Source organism: Arvicola amphibius, chromosome 1, assembly GCF_903992535.2.
Source record: "Arvicola amphibius chromosome 1, mArvAmp1.2, whole genome shotgun sequence".
NCBI lineage: Eukaryota > Metazoa > Chordata > Mammalia > Rodentia > Cricetidae > Arvicola > Arvicola amphibius.
In genome coordinates this window covers 129,870,989-129,877,910 of record NC_052047.1, presented here as the reverse complement: position 1 = coordinate 129,877,910, position 6,922 = coordinate 129,870,989, and positions in this window count along the sequence as shown.

Here is a 6,922-nt window from a genome sequence, read left to right as displayed (position 1 = left end):
CACAGAGAAACCCTGTCTCGAAAACCAAAAAACAAACAAACAAACAAACAAACAAACAGAGAAACAGACAGGGTCTCAAGACAGGCTACCAGCCTGTATCCCAGGGTAGCCTTGAACACAACTACGCATGTGTAGCCAGAGCTGGCTTTGAACTTTATATATTAAGCATTTTTAATAATTTATTTTTGTTTTATGTACATATGTATAGTTTTTTTGCCTGCAGGTATGTCTGTATGAGGACGTTGGATCCCCTGGAACAGGAGTTACAGATGCTGTGAGCTGCCATGAGGGTACTGGGAACTGAACTCGGGTCCTCTGAAAGAGCAGTCAGTGCTCTTAACTGCTGAGCCATCTCTCCAGCCCCTTAAAGTATATTTTTTGTTGTTGTTTTTTGTTTTGTATATGTGTGTGCTGCATTTTTGTTGTTATTGTTGTTTGTTTTTGGTTTTATTTTTCAAGACAGGTTTCTCTGTGTGGCCCTCGCTGTCCTGGAACTCACTATGTTGACCAGGCTGACCTCAAATTCACAGAGATCCACCTGTCTCTGCCTCCAAAGTGCTGGGATTAAAGGCGTGTGCCACCACTGCTTGGTTTAAGTATCTTTTTAAATTACATCCTGATTTATGAGAGGGAGGGGCACTTGCAGACCATCTTGTGCCTATCCAAGACAACTTGTAAGAGTTGGTTCTAGTCTTCCACCACGTGGGGTCTAAGATCAAACTCAGAATGTCAGGCTTGGTGGCACGTGCCTTTTCCTGCTGAGCCGTCTAGTCAGTTCTGATTTTAAGCCCTTGATCTTCCTGCCGCTACTCCAAAGTGCCTGGTGCCCTCAAAGGTCAGAAGGCATCACATCCCTTGGAATTGGCGTTATAGAAGGTTGTGAACCATCAAGTGGGTCCTGGGAACTGAACTCAGGACCTCTGGAAGAGCAGCCAGTGGTTTTAGCCTCTGAGCCATCTCTCCAACTCCTCCTCCCCCACATTACTCCTCTTTATTTCCAATTGCCATAGGTGAATAGTTTTCCTCCACTATGCCTGTTGGACTCTAGCGTCCAAACACCGAGGAGGAGTCGCCCCCAGAGACCACCTCTCACACCACAGCCGATGCAAAAGCATGAAGATTTTATTAATTCTGTTATGACAGGGTCCCTCAGCATTCGGGAAGTCAAGAGACCCCGACTAGCTGGTACAGGCTACTTTTAAAGGAGAAGGCCATAGAAGCAAGGGGGGTTGTGATTGGCTTATTCGAAAGGGCTATTACCAATAATTGGCTGGAGAGCTGTTGCCAGATCAGATGAGGTAAGAGGTCATTTTGACCCCTTTTCCCAGGGGACTGAATCAAAACCTATGTATATGGGTAATTGTTCAGGAACTGAGTACGTGCATGTGTAGCTGTTAGGTCCTTGGTTCCCAGGGGAGGAGGGGAAGCACCAAGGCACGGAGGCTGAGAGGATTCAGAATTGTCAGAAATGGCTTCAGAATTGTCTTAAAGTCTTACATGCCCTTCCACCTGGAGCTTCCACCTCGCCATAAACCTAAGCACAACGGAGGCACTGAAACCACCGAAACCGGCTTTCAGCCGGGTGGTGGTGGCGCACACCTTTAATCCCGGCAGTCAGGAGGCAGAGGCAGGCGGATCCCTGTTCAAGGTCAGTCTGGTCTACAGAGTGAGTTCCAGGACAGCCAAGGCTACACAGATAAACCCTGTCTCGAGAAACCAAAAACAGGAGAAAAAAAGAAAAAAGAAAAAAAAAGGGGGGGGGGTAATAGTACCTCTGAAGGTTTTTTCCCTGAAATGAAAGTGTAACTCAACAGGCAGTGAAGCCTCTCTATCTCTCTATTGTGCATGGCCCAGTGGCAGGATGCAGAGATGGGGGGGGGGGGAGCGTACCAGAGACAGGATGATAAGGAAGAGTGATCAATCAGTAGACGAGGGGCCTCAAGGGCTGAGAATCCAAAGGAGCTATAGCATCCAGCAAGGTTAAAGGTTGGGAAGCTTCTTCGCAGAGGCAGAACTCAAGGGGAGGTTCAGGTGTGAGAAAGGCTGAGTCAGAAGGAGGATGCGCCGGAGGGCAAAGGTGTGGTGTCACGTGAAACCGCAAAGGTATGGGGTGTGAGGTCAGGCAGGAGTGCAGAGACAAAGCTGAGGGACTTAGAGGCAGAAGGTCTTGAAAGCCAGGCTGAAGGTTGGAGACACTGTCCTGGGGACACTGGGAGTCAAAGAAAGAAAGGTGCAGGATAGGAGGAGACAGAAAGACCCTTGTGGTCCCTAAGGGTAGTATGTCATCAGCCACCAGTATTCGTGTTTTTACCTATGGCCTTGCTCATTTCTGAAGCCTGCCATCCTGCCCCCCTCAGAGAGTAATGATGGTTTATAGTCAGGAATAGAACTGGGGTAAATATTGGACCTCACAATGCGTCTGGATGATTCTAGGATGGGGCTTGGGTGTCTTGGGGGATGAGCAGCCATCAGATCTCTGAGAAGCACATTTGTGATTGGTACAGAGATTAGGCTCAGAAGTAACATGATGAGGCATTGTTATCATTGGGGGGACTGAGAAGACAGCTCAGTTGGTAAAAAGCTTTCTACAACAACACAGGAACCTGAGTTTGATCCCCAGCACCCACAGAAAAGTCTAGGTGGAGCTGGCAATGTGGTGTATGACTTTAATGCCAGTACTCAGGAGGCACAAGCAGGTGGATCTGTGTGAGTGTGAGGCCAGCCTGGACTACAGAGTGAGTTCCAGGACAGTCAGGGATACACAGAGAAACCCTGTCTCAAAAAACCAAAACCAAAACTAAACAAACAAAAACAAAAAAACAAACTAAATGTAGGGTTTGGGATTTAGTTCAGTTTTAGTTCAATGGTAGAACACTTGTCTAATAAGCCCTCGGTTCAATTCAAGAACTGGGAGGGGGAAAATATAAAATCAAGTTATTAAGATTAAGATACTTAACTTAGTCAGGCCATGGTGGCACATTCCTTTAATCTCAGCACTTGGGAGGCAGAGTCAGGTGGACCTCTGTGAGTTCGAGGCCAGCCTGGTCTACAGAATGAGTTCCAGGAAGGCCAGAGCTATACAGAGAAACCCTGTCTTAAAAAAAATGAAAAAAAAATAATTTAAGGGTCTAAAGATGGCTCAATGGTTAAGAGTACCGGTTGCTCTTGTGGAGGACCTAGGTCAGTTCCCAGCACCCATACATTGGCTTACAACTGTCTGGAATTCCAGTTCCAGGGACTTTGACATCCTCTTTGGCCTCCATGATCCCCGGGCATACACATGGTATATACACACATACAGGCAAGCAAACACTTACAAAATAAAAACAAATACATCTTAAAACAAACCAAAAGACTAGGGTCAGCTATGATGGCATGTGTCATTAGCCCCAGTTCTTGGGAGGCAGAGGCAGGCAGATCTTCTAAGTCCCAGACTAGCTTGGCCTATATAGTGATTTCAGGACAGCCAGAGCTACACAGTGAGACCCTGTTTAAAACAGCAAACAGCAATCCCCTGATAAAAGGGACACTGGGGGGCGGGCACAGGCTTCAGGTCATACCTGAAGGACTCAGACTCAACATAAAACATACTTCCTCGCCGGGCGATGGTGGTGCACGCCTTTAATCCCAGCACTCGGGAGGCAGAGGCAGGTGGATCTCTGTGAGTTCGAGACCAGCCTGGTCTACAGAGCTAGTTCCAGGACAGGCTCCAAAGCCATAGAGAAACCCTGTCTCGAAAAACCAAAAAAAAAAAAAAAATAAATAAATAAAACATACTTCCTCATTGGTGCCATGGCATCAACTTAGGCGAATGTCAACAGAGGAATACACACACACACACGTTGCATCTATCTATCTGTCTGTCTGTCTGTCTGTCTATCCATCCACACATATCATATGTGTGTGTGTGATGGAATTTTATTCAGGCATAAAGGAAGGATGAAATTATTCTGTTTGAAGGAAAATGGATGCAACTGGAGATTATCATTTAAAAACATTGAATGTGGCAAGTGTGGTGGTGTCGAAGGTAAAGCAGGACATGTTATCGCGAGGGAGCTACAGGCCCCCTCAGCTACAGGTGCAACCTGCCCTGCCTGCCCCGCCCGCCCTGCTTGCCCCTGCTGGGGACTGTTGGGCTACAGTGTTCACTCTGCTTTGGGCATACAGGCTTTGTTCTCTGGCTACTGGAGAATAATGAAGAGGAACCTTGAGTACAGGCTCCTGCAGACTGAGAATGTGGAGATATGGATCACACCCACGTTGCTCTTCCAGGCAGAGAAGGACCCTGAGATTCTTTGGAAGGACCTGGAGAAGGAGGCCATTCATCATCATGAAAGATGTGCCTGTCCGGAAGATGGACGAGTTTGTGTTCTGCACCATGCGCTGGGTGCTGCCTCTCCTTGGCGAGTTGGACCGGTTGCTCTACAAGGAAGACATGTACAACGCCAACTTGGGCCTCACCTGCCACATGTAGGGTCCCAGCCGACACCCACATTAAAAAATAGTCAAATAATAGGGCAGTCAGACTGCACGCCTTTAATCCCAGCACTCAGGAGGCAGAGACAGTCTGGAGTTTGAGGCCAGTCTGGTCTACAGAGTGAGTTCCAGGACTGCCAGGGTTACACAGAGAAATGATGTCTTGAAGGAAAATGGATAGTCAAATAACAGCCAGGGGAAAGTTAATTGTGGGGTGGGGGGTTATGCTCACATGCACACGCAAATAGAAGTCAGCGCACAACTTTCATGAGGCGCTGGGACGTTGCACAATTGGTAGAGTGTTTGTCTAGTGTTGAAAAAGTCCTGGGTTAAATCCGTAGCACTGTATAAACCACACCCATAATCCCAGTTCTGGAGAGGCTATGGCAGAGACTGTTGAGTTGGAGACTAGTCTAAACTATAGGATGAGTCCCTGTCTTTGAAAAATATCTAAATAGGGGGCTGGAGAGATGGCTCTGAGGTTAAGAGCATCAATTGCTCTTCCAAAGGACCTGGGTTCAATTCCTAGCACCCACATGGCAGCTCACAACTGTTTGTAATTCCAGTTCCAGGGGACATGACACCCTCACACAGACATATATGCAAGCAAAACACTGATGTTCATAAAATAAGAATAAATAAAAATTTTAAAAACCTGATAGGTCTCCTGTTAAAAAAAACAACAACAAACAATCAAAAACCTAAGTAGGGCTGGAGAGTCAGCTCAAAAGATGCCCACAGCCACCTGCAACTCTAGCTGCAGGAGGACGTAAGGCCATCTTCTGGCCTCCCCAGGCACTTCCACCCACGTGTAGACACACATCCGTACATGTACACAGACAGTAAAATTAAATATTTAAAAACGAACAATCAAGTGGAGTGCCAGGAACAAAACTCGTGAAAGAACATTTGACTAGCATAGGAAGGGGCCTGGGATCAGCTCTCTCTCTCTCTCTCTCTCTCTCTCTCTCGCTCTTTTGGTGTTTGAGACAGTGTCTTTCTATGATGCACCTAGAACTTACTATCACTACCAGGCTGGCCTCTGCCTCCCAGAGATCCATCTACCTCTACCTCCCTAGTGCTAGGATTAAAGGCGTGTGCCACCAAGCTTGGCACAAGTTCTGTTTGAACCTGCTGACTTCTAAACCACTGGGATCCCCCAGGGATTGGGTTCTGATGAGACTAGACCACCATAGAGACAGTGAGACCCACAGGCCAGGGTAGAAGGGGGCGGCAGATCTGCTGATCTTCCCAACACCAAGATGGTCACTTTGGACAAAAAGAGCTGGCCCTAGGATGGGAGCTAAACCCTCCAGCTCAGAGGGGAAAACGAGCCCTTTGATGGGGGCAGGCAGTGGCGAGGCTGGTGGGGACTGGCCTTCTCTCCTGGGTGAGGCCCACGTCCACCTTCACCTGTGAGCAGTGCAGATCGTGTATCTATTCCCCTCCCCCCCCTCCCTCTATTCCACTGCCATGGCCCTGGCCCACGCCTCAGTGCACCCACTTAATGGGCCTTTCCTAATCCCCTGACATCATCGCCTGCCTATCACCGGCCCTACTTGCCAATCTAGCGGCCCCCATCCTTGGAGATGCTGTTTAGAAACCCCCTACCCAGAACTGTCTGTGGCCTCTTCCTCCTTCCTATCTGAGTCTACAGTTCAGCTCCGGAGACCCACTCCCATCCCCAAGCGGGGGACAGGGTCTAGGATTTGCCCCGGCTATGCTGTGTAAGGTAAGCCACTAACCCTTTCTGGACTGGGGCTCCGTCGTTTGCTGTGCCTCACTCCCCACCCCCAACTAATCACTCTGAACCCTTTTGGCTTCTCAGCCACTTGTCACTTGAGGAAACCTTGGATTGTTTTATTTTACTTGATTTCATTTTGAGATAGGATCTCATTCTATAGTACCGGCTGGCCAAAAAAAAAAAAAAAAAAAAAATCAAGATTTCCCCTTGCCTTGGCTCCCTTAGTCCTGGGATCACAAATATGTACTGTCAAACCTGTCTGAACCGTTAGCTCTTGTCAGCTTACGTTTATTGTTGGTCTTCTCCACCGGGAGTGGCTGCCATTCACCCCAGGGGCACACACAGTAGGTGCTGTACTGTATCTGTTGTGAATGAATTTGAGTTCCTCTCCACGTTACCCTCTACCAGAGAGGGGCGTGGACTGTCCCCCAACCCTGTAGGGAGTAAGGATGAGCATCTGGCTGACTGACACAGAGTGAACACAGCATCACCCCATGGTGGGCAAGTTCCCAAAGCCCCGAGGGGGCGCCAGAGCTAGCTTTTCTGCCCTCCACCCCCCACTTCTCCAGGTGGGAAGAGGGTCTCTGGAGAATGCACGTGTGTGCGTGTATACTGTACCTGGGCAGAGGGACAGGCTGAGGTGTGGACGGATGAGGACCCCGGAGAGCTGCGCGGGAGTGTGTGACCAGCTTTAAGCGCACA